Genomic DNA, 21,113 nt, shown 5'->3' with positions numbered 1-21,113 from the left:
CCAAAGAAAAGAGGTATTCAATAATTATTTCTTGACTGTTAATAGGTGATTATTATTTTTGTTAATATTAATCTATTTTTAATTTGTTATATGCATCTGACCATAAGAATTTATTGTCTATAAAAGACCTATATCTCCAATCATAAATTCAGGCTGATGGAACTTCACCTGCCTCCTTCACCAGTATAGTCTTAGTGTTTAGTTCACACCTAGCAAACCTAGTGTGTTCTCAGTAAGTACAATATATTTGTGAAATAGACTATTTGATTTTGACTGGGGTGACTTGTGCTGGTTTGAAAGGATGCATGTCCCCTAGAAAAGCTATGTTTTAATGTAAATCCCCTTTCATAAAGGCAGAATAATCCTTATTCAATACTGTATGTTTGAAACTGTAATCAGATCATCTCCCTAGAGATGTGATTTAATCAAGAGTGGTTGTTAAGCTGGATTAGGTGACGACATGTCTCCACCCATTTGGGTGGGTCTTGATAAGCTTCTGAAGTCCTATAAAAGAGGAGACATTTTGGAGAATGAGAGATTCGGAAAGAGCAGAGAATGCTGCAGCACCACGAAGCAGAGAGTCCACAGCTAGTGACCTTTGGAGATGAAGAAGGAAAACGCCTCCCGGAGAGCTTCATAAAACAGGAAGCCAGGAGAGAAAGCTAGCAGATGACGCTGTGTTCACCGTGTGCTCTTCCAGATGAGACAGGAGCCCTGACTGTGTTTGCCATGTGCCTTCTCAGCTGAGAGAGAAACCCTGAACTTCACTGGCCTTCTTGAACTAAGGTATCCTTCCCTGGATGGATGCCTTTAAATGGACATTTCTATAGACTTGTTTTAATTGGGACATTTTCTTGGCCTTAGAACTTTAAACTAGCAACTTATTAAATTCTCCTTTTCAAAAAAGCCATTCTGTTTCTGGTATATTGCATTCTGACAGCTAGCAAACTAGAACATGACTAATGTTTTTTTTTTTTTACTTCACTTCCAGAAAATACACTTTTCTGGCCTCACTCTAAAATGGTACAGCCCCATAAAGACTCACTATTTATCTGAGAAATTAAAGTTCATTTTGGTGTTTGTTTTAGTCAGAGATAAAAAAAAAATAGAATGATAAAATTACACCTGGCAAGAAATTGTGGAAATAAGTACTAGAACATATCATTAAGAGAATATAACTTGGCATAATATTTATGGGGGACATTTAGAATTGTGCCTATGAATTTATAATGTGAATATTCCCATCTATTCTGATTTACAAATGTATGCCAATATTGAAGTAGAACACTACATAATATAGATATACTAGTATATTTATTACAGAATTCATTAAAATAGTAAAAAAAATTAGAAGCAATCCAGATTTTTAAGGATATATAGAGTATAGTTTTTGCTTGTAATGAAGCTGTTAAGATGAATATGCTAAATAATATAAATTCTGACATGGACAGATGTGTACAATTACACAGATATCCCAAATTTTCAATATGATATTGTATGATCTTATTTTATATTATTTATAGACATGAATACATCCTAGAATGTAAAATTCCACATCTAAGTAAATTTTATGAATTACCCAGTTATCTGTTTACCTGTGTAAAAACAAAAGGATATCAGATTTATCTTATTAATTCATTAGTTTTCTTTTTACACTTAAAAATTTTATTTCTATATATTTTTTACATGTTTAATGCTATAGTTAAAAGTAGTTTATTTTATTGTGAAAATACAAAGCAAGATTACTTACCTTTAAATATAGCAAGTTTACCTTCTTTTCCAGTATAAAATGGAATTCCTAAGATAAATGTTTTGGCAATACAAACGATACATGGGTTAGTCTGGAAAAAAAGACACTTACATAGAAAAGATAATAAGAAATATCAAATCTCCATAGAAGTTTCCAATATGAACAACTTATCCAAATCCCATGTTTAGCTTTAAATAAAACTAGCTACCTTCTGATGTTAAAGATCACAGACCCAGGGAATGGTCTTGTTGGAGATTAGCCTTCCATTCAATCAGGACCTTAAAAGTCTGACTCGGGATAAGGGTTCATTGCCTGTTCTGATTTATAGCATTTGCCAAATTGTATGATGTGATGTAAGAATTCCCACTTTGAACAATTCAAAGCTACCAATGGGCTGATAGTTAATGAAGAGCTGGAAAGGGATTTGACTCCCACCAGCCTATAGGAGGTGGCTCTAGCACTTCACTGATAGGGCAAAGCAGAAGTAAAGTTCCCTCAGTTCCCTCAACCACAAAAAAACTGCAAATAAGTTGCTCACTGAACAGGGCAGAAGAGGGGAAAAAGAAAAAGAGAAAAGAGAATAAAAATGATTTCCTGAAAAATTGTCCACGTGGACTGGTTCTCATGCAGATGCACAGTGAGAACATGAGAACACATGGTCTGGGAGGGCCAGGGAGTCCAGAACCATCATCTTAGTGCAAGGTGGTCCCTAACTGGTAGTGTCCCCAAGACCCTAAAAAGGCAAACTCATAAATAAAATAAACTCACAATAAAATAAACTTTGTTTTTAAGTGTAAATAAAACATGCCCAGTGTAAATGTAAACCTTTCTAGTTAGATCATTTAAACAATCAAAACACAGGAGCCCAGAATGAGAATGAGGGCCTTTAATCCTGCATAGTTTAATGTAATGCCTGGATACATCCCAGAGCATATTAAGCAGATAATCAAAAAATATCAGCAAAGACCCTTGAGGGATGGGAGAAAAAATATGGAACTTTTAAACTTCACCACCAGGAAAACCCCTGATACTGTGTCAAACATTAGGGACACCCAAATCTATAGGCCAAGCCCTTGATCTTGAGGCTTGTCCTTGTGAATCTTATGTAGGTAGCAGAGAAACTTAGCCTGCCTACTGGTATGTCTAAGAATTGCTTCTGGAGGTCCTCTTTTGTTACTCAGATGTGGCTTCACTCTTTCTATACCTGATTCTGCAAGTGAAATCATTGTCCTCCCCACTACGTGGGACATGATATCCAGGAGTGAAAGTCTCCCTGGTGGTGTGGGAGATGACTCCCAGGGATGAGTCCAGCCATGGCACTATGGGCTCAACAAGGACATCCTGACCAAAAAGGGGAAAAGAAGTGTAACAAATAAGGTATCAGTGGCTGAGAGAGTTCAAACAGAGTCGAGAGGCTACTCTGGAGGTCACTCTTAAGCAAACTTCAGTTAAACATTGCAACCTATCATAACCTGCCAAACCCCAACCAAAATCATTCTAACCAATTGTAAAGAATGCTTAGGGCAATATAAAAGATTCTACAAAGGTTCCATGGACTATCGTAACTTTCCAGAAACTTCCAATCTCCAGATGGGTCCCTAGACCAGATAAGTCCTGAAACCTACAGGGCTCAGCCTCTACAGAACATCAACTGGTTCCATCTCCCTACCCCACATTATTGACAGCCCTTCCAACATGAAAAAGTTAGAATGGCCATAGCCCAAATACCCCTAAAGAGTGGGATAGAAAGACCAATGGTGATGGTGGAGTTATACAGAGAAGGTAAGGTTTAACAAATGAGTATGATTGCTGCATCATTATATTGATATTTCTTTTAGTCTTCAGTATCTTAGAGCAGCTAGTTGTAAAAACCTAAAACTGTGGAATTGTAACCCATACCAACCTCGGGAATCTGTTCTACAACTAATTGTTGTGCTGTACTTTGAAATTTATTGCTTTTTTGTGTATGTTATTTTTCACAAAAAAGAAAAAAGTCAATTGTGATGAAAAAAATACTTATTCCTTTGAGTCTCTGTTCTGGAGCAGCTAGAACGAAAATTCTGAGATGTTGGTTTGGTAGCCCATGACAAACTCTGGGATCTGTCACTACTTGTTGAAGAGTGCTTTGAAAACTACTGCTGTTTACTCTCTTTGCTTTATATATGTTATATTATACAATAAAAAAGTTTAAAAGGAGGGGAGTATAATAATATTAGACCTCAGAGAGTCTTGTTGTTGAATATATACTGAATATACTTCTTTCTTGAAAGGAAAATCCAAAAGTAGACAGAGACTGAAGATAGGTCATCTTCAAAGGAGTAACAGCGTGACTGGCTGCTGACAGCAACATCCACAAGCAAAGTCAGAAGACAGTAGAATTATATTTTTGTGATGAAAAACTTAATAACTGACAAATTAAAATTCTGCACTCAATTAAAATATCTTTTAGGATGAGTACTAAGTAAAAATTTCACCAGATAGATGAGAACTGAGTTTATCACTAGCCAACTTACATTAAAGGAAATTCTAAAATATGTGTGTTGGGAAGAGGATAAGTGATTACAGGCAAATAAATACAAGAAAGAATTAAAAGCAAAGTAAGTGGTAAATATGTGCATTAATGCAAGTGAATATTGACTATAATTAATATTATTGTCTCTTGGATTTTAAAAAAGGATAAACTTTAGATAGAAGACAGTAATAGCATTTAAAGTGGGAAGGAAAACTGGGGTTAAAGAGTCTATTAAGAGGTTTGATAGTTAATGCATGCATGTTTTACTGGTGAAATCTAACTAAGGCCTGTAATTTAATTAACACTATTTTATTAAGGTCAAGTTTCTGCTTTTGGTATTGTACTATAGTTATGTAAGATGTTACTTTTGGGAGAAGCTGGCTGAATCATGCAAGGTCTCTTGTGCTATTTTTGCAACTTCCTGTGAATCTGTAATTATTTCAATCGAAAAGTTAAATGCATGTTACAATTTTAGTAACCAAGTAAAATAAGAAAAGGACCATATTAATTCCAATCTATAGAAAATTTAAAATTTTAAATATATGTAGGTCATACTCAAATAATTCAAAAGAAGAAAAGGAAGGAGTTAGAAAAAAAAAGAGGGCTCACATTGGCAGCACCTGTACGAAAATTAGAATGATACAGAGACGATTAGCATGACTCATGCACAAGGATGATATGCAAATTCATGACGCATTCCATATTAAAAAAAAAAGAAATATAGACAAATGCGAAGAATAGATAGTATAAAATAAGATGGGCGATTTAAACCCATATTACAGTAATTTCATTAAGTGTAAAAGGTCCAAAAGTTAAGGTAGAAGGTAAGGCTTGTCAGAGGGATAAAAGTAATCCAATTCTGTATTGCTTTCAACAGACGTATTCAAAATATGCTATATAAAAGATAGTTCTGGTTAATGTATAATAATATAAAAAATCATTAGTAAAAATGCTTCATAATAGAAAAGGATGGATTCATTAAGAAGATGTAACCAATTTAAATATGTGTATATCTAATAACATGGCCTCAAATATGAAGTTTAGAAATGGGCAATTATTCCACAGTGTTAGAAATAAAAATCATGGTCACCACATTGGGGGTGGGGGTGGTGGTGGTGGTGATCTGCCTTCAACTAACACCGAGAAATCTTTTTGATTAATGAGAATGTTGTCTTTCTCCATCTGGATTCTCAAATATACTACTTCCGATGTATAAGGAAATTCCTCTATGTATTTTCTTTCCTATTGGTGTGTTTTTATAGAAATTATCCGTGGCATAATGGAATTTCATGTACTGAAATAATTTTACAACTTTCAGTAATAGAATCATGCTGAATTTCTGTGACTTTTCTTCTAAAACTAATCAGTGTTGGTTACTTAAATGCTTCTGGGCTGTTAACAATTGACTTAAACTATTGATTGTGATTTTTATTGAAATAATAATGCTAAAAAATGAAACATATCATATCACCTTGCCCCTTTTCTATTTTGTAGTGGTTCAAAAAGTGCATTTTTACAATCTAGCATTGAAAACTATTCCTGCTGCATTAAGCAACAGAATCAGCCAGAAAAGCAACAAACAAAAAACAAAAAAACAGAAAGTAAAACTGACTTCAAGTTGAGCAAAGATGTGTCCTTCCTTCAGAGGAGCTGTGCAAACCCTGCATCCTAAAGGCAATGGCCATCAGGATTAAATCATACAGAAAAAAGAAAGATGCCTTGCTTCAAGGCAACATTTCATCTATTTCTTCACATCTTAAACTTTGAAAGACCTCTAAAACTGGGGAAAATGTCCAATTGAAATAATTGGCTGCCATTTATATTTCTTGAGCACCCACTGTTTATATTACATCCTAGTAATGCTAATATGATAATACTTGCTATTAGTAACTTAAGTATAAGCTTCGTTATTAAAGAAATCAAAGTTCTCTATGCTTTGTGTTCTGGAAATATGAATAGTGCATCACATTTTTCTAAATCTATATACTATAACTTTTCTTCTGGTACATAGAGTTAAAGTTCACAGTGTTCTATCTGCCTATCATATCATATCATATATCTATCTATCGATCCATCCATCCATCCAACCATCCATACACATATCTATGTACTAGCTAGCTAGATAATATATAGACACATCCATTAAGCTCTAATATTACCTAGACGAGATCATTTTAACACAAGTCTACAAGCTTTATTGATGAAATAGCCCCTGTCCATCAAGCATCGCCTCAATGCTCCTAAGGCTCTCGAAAGAGTGAGTTTTGTGAGTTGAAAGGAACCAGATAGGGACCAGGACCATGTGTCTCACAGATAAACCAGAACTAATTCCTGGGACTTGCCCTGCCCTTTTAGGGCTCCAGGGAGGTCCTCCATCAGAGAGGTTCCTCGGAAAGCCACCTGGATTTTACTGCATAGCCCTCTCCTTCCCAGAATAGATAGGCAAACTAGAGACCAGGACAAGGTGGGTTCATAAAGAGCCTCACATTCTGGATCTAGGCTAAGTCCTTTGAATATCTAAGCTCTTTGGCAAAGTATAGCTTGTTCCAGATTCTGGTTTTGCTGTGGGGATTTTTTTTCTCTCAGGGGTCTCTGCCCTTTCCCCACTTCAAGTTAGCTTCCTTCAGGGCTTCGCTTGAGGTTAGTAATTGGTTATGTATCTCTGACTTGATACTTTAAATCTGTGCAGCAAAGCACACCCACACGTTGTAAAATGCTGAAGTTGCAATTGGATATTAACTATGCATTTTATTATAGCTTGCAATATAAATATGCTTTTGCTTTGAGGAAACTATTGTTTGTCTCCTATATGCAAATGCTCATTTAGTGTAAATTTTGAAAGATAATTTTCTTTTGAAGTATGTGGGAATATATCATTATACAAAGTTATAATCTAATGTTAACCTTTACACTAGGAATTCGTGTAAATGTTCCTCTCTCTTTTTTTTAATTAATAAACCCAATCAACATACAAACATGCATATTCTTAATGTATGAACATTCCATACTTGGTGTGCAATCAATGGCTCACAATATCATCACATAGTTCTATATTCATCACCGTGATCATTTCTCAGAACATTTACATCACTCCAGAGAAAGAAATAAAAAGAAAAAAGAAAGAACCCATACACACCATACCCCTTACCCTCCCTCTCATTGACCACTAGTATTTCCTTCTACCCAATTTATTTTAACATTTGTTCCTCCTGTTATTTATTTATTTTTGATCCATATTTTTTACTCATCTGTCCATACTGTAGATAAAAGGAACACCAGAACAAGGTTTTCACAATCACAGAGTCACTTTGTGAAAGCTATATCATTATACAATCATCTTAAAGAAACTTGGCTACTGGAACACAGCTCTACAGTTTCAGGCCCTTCCATCTAGCCTCTGTAATACATCTTTAAACTGAAAAAGGAGATGTCTATATAATGCATAAGAATAAACTCCAGGATAACCTCTCAACTCTGTTTGAAATCTCTCAGCCACTGACACTTTATTTTGTCTCATTTCTCTCTCTCTCTATGACTTTTAATACACTAAACACATATACTTACAAATTGACTGGATTTTATTTTTTAATTAGATTTCATTAAAGATAGAAACTAGGGAAAATTAATGGTTTTTAAAGTTTAAACATTGTTTTTTACAAATATTAAGGACTAGGACACAAGAATGGTTTAAAAGTCATAGCAATTTTTTCCAGATAGGAAAATTATCAAAAGTCTCTTTAGCTTTAACTGAAGGATATGTTAACATAACCCATGTGGCTGTGTTAGGAGTCAAGGCTTTTCTAGGGATGGGGAACTTGGGAAAGTTTTATTTGAAATGTAGCTTGAAGTTGAAAAATCTAACACCCCGAAACAGTTAGCAAGTACCAAAGCAACTTAAGTTCCCCATTGAAATATTCATTCCAGATATCTGGATATTTATATTATGAAAATTAGGTTTTTCATTTACACCAAAATGACCACAAGGAAGAAAGATTGCTTAATTCAGAAACACACATAGACCTTAAAAATATTTTCATCATTTCATGATATTCCAAGGTAAATTACCTAGAACTTGAGGAGGAATTGTGGAAACCAAGTGGAAAATTCAGGGATACATCAAAGTAAGGTTTCTCAATCTCAGCCCTATGGATGTTGTGTGCTGGATAACTCTTGCTCATGGAGGGCTATCCTGTGTACAGTAGGACTTTTAGCTGAATCCCTGGCCCCACTGGATGCCAGTAACAATGTCCCACCATTTTATGACCGTAAAAAAATGTCTCCAGATTTTGCCAAATGTCTTCTCGTGGGCAACGTCCACTGCTGATCAAGAACCACTTATCTAAATGTTTACATCTATAGAATCATAGAACAAAACCCATCCAAAATTATACTTCTAAAAAACAGGTAACAGGTTAATGGGAGACATTCTCTTTGAAAGTATTAGCCTTGAAGGGACAATTGATATTTTTTTCAAAACAGTTGATAGAGTTTGTATGTGATGCTATAATTCAAATACATGCAAAATACACAAGATACCTATATAATAAAATTAATAAAAGCACACTTTATTTGCATGAATTGGACATTACTGTCAAACACATCAATAGCTTTAGTTCCTTTCTAAATAAATCGGAGTTCAATTTTTCTCCAATTTGAAAGCCAAGATTATGCATAGTTTTTAGACATATTCTAGGTGTTATACAAGGTATCTATTTTAAGGAATATATAAATCAAAGTGCTAATTAATTCACTTAAATATCAGAGAGGTAAGTTGTCTGGAATAGGATGGAGGGAATCTTTATACCTACTTGACTTCATTAAACTGCAAATGATATAATGTCTCATACATAAGATAAAATTTCATCTAAAATGAGCGGTTTGATAAAGATTCACTGGAAATTTGGCTATGAATATTTTAATATCCTTTTGCTGTACTAATTTTCTCACCTTTGTGTTTGATATAAATGATAGATCAACAGCCAAGTCAGGTCGATTGGATTCTCTATTAAAAGACACTCATTTATTTTTAATTTTTAAAAATATTTTTATTGAGATATCTTCACACACATCTATTCAAGGTATACAATCAGTGGCTCACAATATCATCATATAGTTGTGTATTGCATCATTCCAGAAAAACAAATAAAAAGAAAAAAGAAAAACTCATACATCCCATACCCATTATCTCTCCCTCTCAGTGATACCTAGTATTTCAATCTTACCAATTTTTTTTTTTTTTACTTCTTATTCCCCCTCTATTATTTACTTATTTTTTTGTCCTTATTTTTTAACTCATTTGTCCATACCCTGGTAAAGGAACATCAGACACAAGATTTTCACAATCACATGGTCTCAGGTGTCACATAAATACTTGAAGTATCAGGGAACAATCAGGTATATACATAAATAGCTCAGTATCTCAGAATTTAGAAATGACAGTTACAACTCCAGAATAGATACCACTGCTGTAAGAGTACAAGCAGTGCATTGGCCCTTTGCAATAGGCCAGAACCTTATAACCAATTCTCTCGACTTCATTTCTCTGACTTTGTATATTATAGTTAGTCCGTATGAGTAAACATGGTAATATTTGTTTTTTTAAGTCTGACATTTCATTCAACAATACTATCCTCAAGTTTCATTCACATACTGAACCTTGCATACCTCATAATTTCATTCCTTCTTGCAGTGGCTCAATCTGTTACATGTATACATCACAGTTCCCTCTTCTATTCCTCAGTCATTGTACCCTTAGGCCACCTCCATTCATTGCAAATCATGGATCACTGCTGCCATAAACCCCAGGGTGCAAATGTCCACTGAGTCTCCACTTCAGTTCCTCCAGGTATATACTGGTGCTGCAACAGGGTTTTCAGGATATTATGACAATCCCACCCCTAGCCTCCTGTGAAGCCACCACACTGCCCTCCAAAGGGGCTGCAGCTCTCAGATTTCCTACCAACAGTGACTAGGTACATATCTTTCTCCATTTTTTCTTCAACACTTGTTTCTCTCTATTCATTTTTAAACAATTTTATTCACACATCATACAATCCAACCTAAGTCAAAAATCAGTGTTCCTGGAATAATCACATACATATGTCTTCACCAGGACACTCTATATGAAGACATTTCCTTTTCTTCTGTAAAGAATCCCTTACCCCTCTCCCATATCCCCTTGTGTTAGTTAGATTTAGTTGTCAAGTTGGCCAGGTGAGCATACCTAGTTCTGTTGCTGCAGACACAAGCCAATGGTACATGAACCTCATCTGTTGCTAATTACATCTGCAGTCGGCTAAGAGGCGTGTCTGCTGCAATGAGTGACGTTTGACTTAATTAGCTGGTGCTTAAATGAGAGAACGCAATGTAGCACAGCCTAGCAGCTCGGCATTCCTCATCTCAGCACTAGCAGCTCAGCCCAGGCCTTTGGAGATGCAGAAAGAAGTCACCCCAGGGAAAGTTGTTGGAACCCAGGGGCCTGGAGAGGAGACCAGCAGAGACCATCTTGTGCCTTCCACGTAAGAAAGAACCTCAGTGGAAAATTAGCTGCCTTTCCTCTGAAGAACCAACAAAATAAATCCCCTTTTATTAAAAGCCAATCTGTCTCTGGTGTGTTGCATTCCGGCAGCTAGCAAACTAGAACACCCCTGTTTTTTGACATTTAGTTTGGCATGATGCCTCTGTTACATTCAGCAGAAGCATATAACAATGTTACTGATGACTATAAACTCTAGTTTGCATTGATTGTATTTTTCCCCTGTATTCCATCCCATTTTCAATACCTTGCAATGTTGACATTTGTTTGTTCTTTCTCATACAAAGACATTCTTATATTTGTGCATTTTATCACCATCATTGCCCACTCTAGACATTCCTAAGAAAAACCTTCTCAGTCTTTATCCTCTAGCTTTCCTGAAAGTAGGGAAAGCTCTGTTCACCCAAGAAAGCACCTGAGCTCTGAGAAGTGGCCAAAACTTTATTGCTGGAAGACCCAGAAGACTCTTCGTCCAAAGTCTGAGCCCCGAATATTCTTGGTTTCCAGATTATATAGGCTAGTAAGCAAGTCAGGAGTTACTATGGGAACAGGTAGTAAACACTGGAAAGGTTTGGAATTTATTTTGTCTGAGATTGGACATGTGCAGAGGTCCCTGTTCTGAGGACATGGCCCGAGACAGGGTCTGTGGATGTGACCAAGGGCAGACAGATGCCATAGACATTTTGTTTTACTCCCTGCTTTTTACATGCTTTAGGAGTACATAATTTCATATGTAAATTCATAAGATGATACACACGAATACACATACATTCATAAAGTTATGCAACAATAATACTGAGGTGATACACATGAATTCATAGTCATACAAAAATACTGAGGTTAAACTTGTAAACTGCCTCACTGGTATCATACGTGCCCCCAGCCCTACTCCCCCAACCACACTCACGTTCAGCTCCATTCGGTGTACTTATGCTACCATCAGGCTGTATTGTCCTATCCATTTCTGATTTTTTTACAATCAGTCCTGTTGCACAGTCTGTGCTGCTTCAGCACCAAATGCCTAATCTCTACCCTCTTTTTATCTCCTGATAACCTGTGCCCTTAAGATTAACTCTCAAAGTTCACTCATTTAATGTTAGTTCACATGTCATTTATTTTAATGATCGGGCTTCTTTTATAAATCCCCTTGACCAAATTCTGTCCTGACCCTTTCTTAAATGATAACTCTGTTTCCCTATGTCACTTCATGTCGTGTCTTCACTATTGAAAAGCAAACTCACCAGGAACAAGGTGGGAACAAAGGAATTCAGGCAAAGGCTTTATTTCAGGAACAAACAGAGTGGCTTGGGCAGTGTTTCCAGAGAGAGAGAGAAACAACTGCCCCGAGGTACAGGGAATAGGGTTTCAATGGCTTAGGGTTAGGGAGCTGGGGGCAAGGGTTAGGCAGGTTTCTATTGGCTAGTTTTCAGAAGTAGGTGGCTAAGTTAGGAATTGGCAGCTTTTCATTGGTAAAGTTTAAAATTTAAGGGCTGCCTTAAGCATGCAGGGTTGTAATTGCCAGAGGGTGGATATTGAATAAGGGAAGTCTACCACAATAATGTATCTGCTGGAGAGTGGAGGCTGAATAACAGGAGGTTATCACAAGGGGGAAGCCGCTGGAGGGTGACGGAGATGCTGGTTGGAATGGGTTGGGGTGGGAGAGGCTTCTGAAATATTTGCCAGGGGTAGCTCACATCATGGGGGGAAGGGGTCCTGTTCTCCAGGCCTAACAACTATTTGCAGCCCTACCTGAGCAATCCTTTTCTTTATACTGCTGATGTGAGCTCTGTGCAATAATTGATGTACTAAATTACAGATCAGTAGCTTAAGCAGATACAACAGGTTTGTGGACTTTGCAGAATTGTTTGGGACCTTGTGGTTCCTCTGTCACTGCTGCAGATCATTAGTGTTTAAATTGTTAATACCTTAGTCAAACTATTGCCTGCCCAAGGTTTTTTTTTTTTTTTTTTTTTTTTTGGTGCATGGTCCGGGAACCAAACCCGGGTCTCCCGTGTGGAAGGCGGGCATTCTAACCACTAAACTACCCGTGCACCCCCTGCCCAAGGTTTGACAAGAGGGTTAGGTTTAAAACCTCATGCTTGCTAAGTAAGGACTTTACATTCTTCACTTTTGTATTTGTTTCCTAACCAATGGATAATGCCTAACCTTTAACAGCTGGAAAAGCCATATATTTACATATGTTAATAGTCAACATTTCCTTGTCATTTATCAACCAGTCAATACTTTTTTTGCCAATATCTTTCTGTTTCATCACATTAAAAGTCATAAACTTCTTATCAATTCAGCGATCTTAACTTTTCCCAGAATATGCCAGAACAAATATCCCACAGTATCTAAAAACATGGTATGTTGAAAAAAATTAGCGATTAAATATTCTAAGACCAAGAAGAACTTAACAGCAGATAGAAAATGACAAGAAACCATGAGCTTTTACATGTACCAAATTTGAAAAAAATGCTAGATCATCATCCCCAGAACATGGCTCAGAGGTGAGAATTTGAGGCCAAGTTTTTGGAACCCACTGTTTTCCATCAGATTCTTTTTTGACATCTAAAGGATTGCTGCATATATTGCTATGTTTCTTAAAATCCCTCAGATTCTTTCTACTATTTAAAATATGTTCACAATTTTCTGTTAAAAATTGTTATTATCCATAATTTATGAACTGTTTCCACATTTAGGCACTCTGAAGTAGTTTGGCATTTCACTGCATTTTTGTGGAATGATTTTCTCTGGTTAAAATGACCAAACTTGTATGTGATATTTTGTATCCTCAGTATAGGTTTGAGAGAGCATTTTACTAGTTGTTTATATATATATATATATATATATATATATATATACATACATATATATATATGCAAATTGCTAATGTACCATGTTCTACAATTCATCCAATAAGTCACATTAAATATTTAGTTATTCAGTCTATTATATAGTCTAATCCCTGAAGGGGAAGAAATGTGAAGGGCAGCAAGTATTAACTCTGGAAAGCATTTATCAACCTAAGTATGTGAAGTGCCTCTAGATGTATATTATTATAGTTGATAAAGCAATCAAGATAATTTAAAAGGAAAATGATACACATTGAATAAAGTCTTCTGCTCAGCTCAGGAAACAGCAGCAGCTAAATTTTTTGCAATGTTGCTGCTGCATTAAATGTTAACAGAAGCGCATGTACAGCATAGAAAGTGAAGTAATGCCCCTACAATACATTTTGCCAGACTTTGCCAACAAAGAACATAAAATGAATAAAATTATTTCATACGAGAAAGAGACATGGGTAATCTTATTATTCTTAAATCGGAGGTTGATTAGGCTTAAAGAGTTGTGTTGATGTTTGCAATGCCATACAGCAGGTGGCAGACCATGAAACAGATCTTATGTCCTTTAACTCTTGTTCCATTGATCTCTTTACACAACAATGTGGAAACCATAAAGGATGCTGACCCTCCTTGCATGGACTTTTGGATACAAGATACAATAAAAGAGCTTACACTGTAGAACATACAGTCTCACCACTTCATAATTAAGTTTTTATTTTAAAATAGCATTGTATTTTTGCCAATTAGAAAAAAGTAGACAATATTAATTTATCCTGGAAACATAATAACATTTGGCCATGTAGGCTTTTTGCTCTAGTATTAAAAGGAGGTGAGAAAAATGGTTCCCTGATCTAAGTAGAGACTATTTCCCACTAACTAACAAACTAATCAGTTCAATTGGAAATGTTCTTCCTTAACTTACTATATATGTGTGTGGTGGTTTGAGATTGTATGTACCCCCAAAAAACATGTTCTGAAACCTAATGTAAGTAGGACCTTTTGATGAGGTGACTTCAGTTAAAGTTGGCCCATTACAATCAGGATGGGTCTTAATCCTTTTACCGGAGTGCTTTATAAGCAGAGTGAAAATCAGATGGAGAGAAGGCCATGGAGGCGTGATTCTGAAATTCAGTGGAGCTTAGAAGAGAAGGAAAAGGCTGCCGTGTGCAGAGGATCCAAGGACCAAGGATTGCTGGCAACCAGCTCTGAAACACCAGTCTTTGGGAAGAAAGCATCACCTTGACTTTTAGACTCATATCTATGAGAAAATAAATTCACATTGTTTAACTTGACTGATCTCATTGTATTTGCTTGAGCAGCCTGAGAAACTAAAACAACATGCTATACTTGCTTCAATTTATTACCTGTCCTAAAAGAATATACACACTCTTTTTCAAGTCATTTTTCTTAAGTTCTTGGTAAAATCAGCAGTGTTGTATATTACGAATATGAATACTGGAGTCAGGCAGACCTGGAGATAATTCTGATACAACCTCTAATTAGGGTCAGATTTTAAGGAAGTTTCTTAATTTTTCTAAGCTTCAGTTTCTGCATTTGGTTTATTATAAGAATTACCTGAGATTCCTTATATAAATCCCTCAGAATACTACTTCAATAAATGGTAATGATTATTAGTTATTATATGGTCTTTATAATTACTATTGCTACCACATGTTTTATAGAACAATAATTTTGAATATGCAGTAAGGGAATGTGGTCTCTTTTTAAAGAGATGCACAAAATTTTACAAAATTGTAGGGGGTATTTAGATAACCTGAATCCCATTAAGTGTCTGCAGTTAGGGCAAATTGATAGTAATCTGAAAATCCCTATCCAGGAGCAAGTTTTGATTAGGGGAAAGGTGATGAGAACATAGGAACTTTGCATGTAGATTGTGGTAGATTGAATTATATATTACAGGAAAATACATGTTCGTTATCTTAATCTGCATCCATTGGTGTGAATCCATTATAAATAAGACCTCTGGAAAATGTTGTTTTTTAATTAAGGTGTTGCCAGTGAAGCAGGGTGGGCCTTTATCAGGATTACTAAAGACCTTATAAGTAAGACCCAGAAGTCAGAGAAGCAAAAAATGAGAGGATATCATCATGTCACAGAATCAGAATTACAAGCCAAGGCACCTCATGATTTGTAGGCAGCAAACACCAGAATGCCACCGACTTTAGGGGAAAGCAAGTTTTCTAGCCTCACCACTGTAGTTAAAGGCAGCCTATGGTGTGTAGGAGCTCAGGCAAACTAAGACATAGATCATTTAAAGATGGATAGCTGAAACTATATGTAACTCTTTAATATAGAGACTGGAGCAATGCATAGAGGAATGAACATGGATTAGAATAAAAAGACATGAACTTTGATGCAGACAATTTAATGGGATACTAATATGATAACATGTTAGATGGAATTTAGAAATGGCATTCTGGACAGTGGGAGCCTAGAATGACTAAATCCTGCCTCTGACAAATCCAAGGATAACTTGATTAGTACTTGAAGAATGAACTTTAAAACATTCTTGAGTATTGGAAAAAAGATTCTCCCTTCTTTCCCTCTCAGGACTCATTCCCAATGCAGAGATTACGAAAAGAAATATGAGAATGTCACTCAGTTTTTTTCTATAACTCAACAACTTCTTTAAATTGTGGATGCAGATTTCTGTACTGAGTCTTTTAAAAAACTGTGGATAATAAATACAAATGTCTTCAGGAGTTCTATTTTTAAATATTGCCTAAATCCTTGATACTATTTTACTGAAATAACCTAAATTTATTGGGCAGACTGATAGAAAGCACACTGGTTCTATTAAAATGCTATCATAGAATTCTATATTTCTGATATTCTTTTCTCTTTAGTATCCAAAACTGGGATTCTGTCAAGTTTAACTTGATGTGAAATAACTAATAAACACAGTGACATGAAAAACAAAAATGATACATATATATTTATATTTATAGATATAATATTTATTTATATATAGATATAAATATATATATATATATGTAAAATCAGAATAGAATTGGGCCATAGGTAAGTCTTTCCATGTTAACAGAAAGTCAAAAAGAATGTACATAGGCTTATATGTGATATGGAATTTTAATAATGCAACACAAATTTCAAGCAATAATATATGAACCATTGAAATTCTTTCAGGTTAAGTACAGTATGATTGATTCAGAAAATGTCCCCTAGAATTAATAAAGTTCCTCTAAGTTTTACCATGAATGTTTATTATAATAATCACCATGAAAGTATTAAAACATTACTGGTACAATTTATTTAAGAAGAGCAAACATATTGATATGACTATTTCTATTTTTTACCTTCTTTTCTTCCTTTTTTTGTATTAGCTGAAAAATATTGGGCTGTTGTAGAAATTTGTGGTTAATAATTTTTAAAGCTCACAGTGTGTGATCAATACATTAAATGCTTAATAGTTTCCCTACAAAAGAACATCGAGTATGAAACAAAGGCAGCAGTGCAGATTAAGAAATTTACTTCTCAGTTCATCCGACAGTGACTTCTGACCCTGTAGAGCACCACGTTTGTGATCTGTTCATAGGAAGTAACTTCAGGGGAAAAAAAAAATCAGAATCACCCATGCCAACTCAATTTGCTGAAAGCTTCAATTTCCATTCAAAAGAATCACAGACTAGACCTTGAGAGTCAGGCAGTGTGAAATCAATCAAATAAGAATTATTACTCTCAGAAGTAAGATAGCCTCCATCCTCTGACAGTAACATCCTTCCTGGTAATATCTGAAAAGATAAGGAGTCAGGCAGCTTCCTTGATTACAATTTATATAAAAATGATTTCAGTTTTCTCTCCAAAATTAAAATTAGAAGTTAGCAAAGATTTATTTTAGGAACAGAGAAACTACACTAAATTACAATGGACAATAGTGATATTGTGTGAGAAGCATGTCGTAAAGGTTTAAGGGTGACACATGTGAGGTTTAAACATTTAAGATATTCTAAAACATCCCCAGTGCATTCTGCCTCTGCACATGGACCACCACTCCTTTTGGATGCTCTTGTTTTAAAGTACATGTATGTGTGTGTTATATGTTATATGTTACACTGGGTTATGTTATAAAAGCTTCCATTTATTAAATACTTGTTTTGTGCCAGGGTCCTTTGCTCTCATCTTCTACTCTCTTGCAAGGATGCAAGGATTCTTATTTCCATTATGTTGGTGAAGAGACCAAAGCTCACTGATATTCAATACATTTTTAAAGTTACTACTAGTTAATGGAACAGTTATCTGTCAAACTGGAATGTTTATAATTTTCCTTATAATATGAAGCCATTCAATGAGTTGCCCTAAATCAGAGAACCAGTGATTAATAGAGGCAAAATTAGAACTCCAGTCTTTGATTATGGTTTTCATGTACGAAAACAACAATACATGATCTGAGAATGTTCATATTGAAATAAACAATTCCCCATGGTTGGGCAGGAATAACTTGGTAGATGGGCATAGCTATTAAAAACAGTGTCTTCATGTGTAACTGGGAACATTAATATACAAAGTAAATATTAGAATTCCTCCCTTTCTATGTGTGTACAAGTGTATGTGTGCAGTGTTTTCATTGGGATCACATTTGCTTTTTCTCTTTTTAAACCTGCTTATCAACTCTGAGAGAAAACCTTGAAGAGAGGAAATTTCAGCTCTGTGCTTGAGAAAATTCACTAGATTGAAAAAAAACCAATGCTTTCTACCCTTTGAGGCCTGTCACTATTTCATATAGCACTAATTGAGGGAATAAAGGTTACCATTACACTTCACCATCCATCCATCACTACCCACAGAATGCACTGATTAAAGCTTGGGTAGTGTGAAATTGTTACATGTCTGTGTATGGATTTATGATGGAAGGATTGAGAAAAGAAGAAAACTCATTATGGAATATGACCAGGCTGATTGGATTTCTAAGCATGAAGACTATTTTAACGACAGAGAAAAAAACAATTAAGTATCTCATGTGCTTTTGGATGCATTAGAGAAAGTTTATCAAGATTCATCAAAGATGTTGATCAACATGCAAATTACTTACACAAAATAAAATATATTGATGAAATATGATAAACCTGCTAAAGATTTTCTGGAAAGAAATAATTATGAATAAAAACAGAAAAAAATGTATAATTGCCTCTAAGGTAGTTCATAGAATCAGTTACTATATTTATTTAATTTTAATAACACATTGAATCTTTAAAACTGTCGCATTACACGAATGATGGTATAGTACTATTCAGTGCATCCCAGGGAAAATGTTCTCAAGAGACATCAGAAAAAAATGGATTAAGTTGCTCAGATAATAATTAATGGGCTATTAGGTATGTAAAATAGTTATATACAGTCTCAAAAGCAAACAAGCAAGCAGAAATATCTTCATGCACACACACACACACGCACACATACACAAACACAGATACAGTCTGTGGAGTCTCGACCTAGCTGCTGGTTTGGGATTCTGTCCCAGATGGAAGAGTCTTCATTCAGACCTCTGTTGAGCTGCCAGAGAAATACAAAACTATGGCAAGCACCTCAACATATCTGGCGAAGCCTGTCACTCTGCAGAGATTGACTGCTATGAAAAAACTACCCACTCTTGGCAAGCTTTAGAGTCCTCTAGTCTCATTTTTCTGTTTCACGTCTAACTTTCCAATAATCCCTCCTTCTCTAATGTTTTCTGTTAGCTTTTGGCCATAAACTCCCTTCCTTTCCTTCCTTTCCTTCCTTTCCTTCCTTTCCTTCCTTCCTTCCTCCCTTCCTTCCTCCCTTCCTTCCTCCCTTCCTTCCTCCCTTCCTTCCTCCCTTCCTTCCTCTCTTTCTCCCTCCCTCCCTCTCTCTCTTTCTCTCTCCTCTCTCTCTCTCTCTCTCTCTCTCTCTCTCTCTCTCTCTCTCTCTCTCTCTCTCTCCCTCCCTCCCTCCCTCCCTCCCTCCCTCTCTCTCTCTCTCTCTCTCTTTCTTTCTTTCTTTCTTGTAGTCAATCGATGGAGCAGAGAAAAGACTGAGCTGCTACTGGTTATGGGAAAGCACAATAGGAATTAGGGGCACCAAGATTGGCTGATCAAAAATCTCACTTTACTGCCAACGTAGGGAAGCTGTCTCCCTCAGGGAAGGATGCATATTTTGTCTATGTTAGGTAGTAATATTGTATCAGGTGTGACTATTTTTAAAGTATATATATGCTAAATGCAATGTGGAATCCTGAATTGGACCCTAAAACATAAAAAAAATATTGAAAAACTCATGAAATCTGAATAAAATCTTTATTTTAGTTTTAGTTTGGCATTCTTGGCTTTGACAAATGTATTGTGGTTATATAAGGTGCTCTCAATAGATTTGATATTATTCAAAATAAAAAGTAAAAACAAAACAAAACAAAATAATGTTTGTATAGAAAGAGGTTTGTATGTAGAAGTTGGGCTTCCAGGAGGTAGAATGACTTTTCTTACTAAACATTTATTTTCCCTTCTATCAACAACATCCTACTTTTTACTGTGGAGCAATGCACTTCCCACCCCATCTCCCCTTCAGACTTGAAGTAAAATTCACCTTGCCTCCATGGATGGCAAGTGGCCCAGGCTTGACCCATTGATCACCATTGCATCCTCTTGGGTGTAGCTACAGGTTCAGGGATAGGCATATGACACAATCAGAGCCAGCAAGAATGAATTCCAAAGTTCTGTGAAACTGTTAAGAATCCAACATCTCTTCTATCCATGGGATTTGCTAAGAAGAGCTCTATCAACCTTATCATCGTCATGAGGCAAGAGTCTGCTGGAAAATGGAACAAAGACAGGAAAGTGCAAGTATAAACAAGAAAAGGGAGCAAAACCAAGACCTGATGGCATTATTTAAGCTTCTATATCCAATCACACCTTGGACTTTTTCAATAAAGTATGGTAAAACCAGTTTGAATTGGTTGGGTTTTCTAAATCTTGGCTGGTACAAAAATTGCTAACTGTAGTGGGTAATGCAAAACTGTATACTAGTATGATACCATTTAAAAAATGTATATTTATGTATCTAAAATCTTTGGAATGATCTAGATGACTCTGTTAGTTGGATTACAATTACAAGAGATCTTCACATTCTGCCTTACACGTTTCTGAATAGTTTGAGTTTTTCATTTCTATATTTGGAAATACCAAACAATAAACAAAACTGGGGCTATCTTAAGTGTCTATGACACAGAAAAAAAAATGCTTGATCATTAAACAAAACCAAATGGAAGCATTAGCTATTTTGTTTTTTCTTGTTAGTTGACTTTATCAATTCAAGTTGTACACTGAGATCCTAAAGTTTTCTTTTAATTAATGCCATATAATTGAAAATGATAACATTTTATATACGAAAGTATCCAGAATTTTTCATGAAAGACTACAGGCATGAAAATATATGGCTCTTGATTAAAAAAAAAAAAAAAAAGAATATCTAGCAATGCAC

The 21,113-nt window shown here is 35.5% G+C and overlaps 1 non-coding gene across 1 annotated transcript; it reads left to right on the top strand.

The window, feature by feature from the left end:
- The first annotated feature begins 4,863 nt into the window (after positions 1 to 4,863).
- LOC143654667 (U6 spliceosomal RNA) lies at positions 4,864 to 4,970 on the top strand. The gene has a single exon (XR_013161868.1). It is a non-coding gene; the product is annotated as a U6 spliceosomal RNA (small nuclear RNA).
- Positions 4,971 to 21,113: the final 16,143 nt, after the last annotated feature.

This window comes from Tamandua tetradactyla, chromosome 13 (genome assembly GCF_023851605.1).
Source record: "Tamandua tetradactyla isolate mTamTet1 chromosome 13, mTamTet1.pri, whole genome shotgun sequence".
NCBI classification, from domain to species: Eukaryota; Metazoa; Chordata; class Mammalia; order Pilosa; family Myrmecophagidae; genus Tamandua; species Tamandua tetradactyla.
The sequence above is the reverse complement of the archived record's forward strand: the minus strand, read 5'-3'. Positions and strand labels throughout refer to the sequence as shown.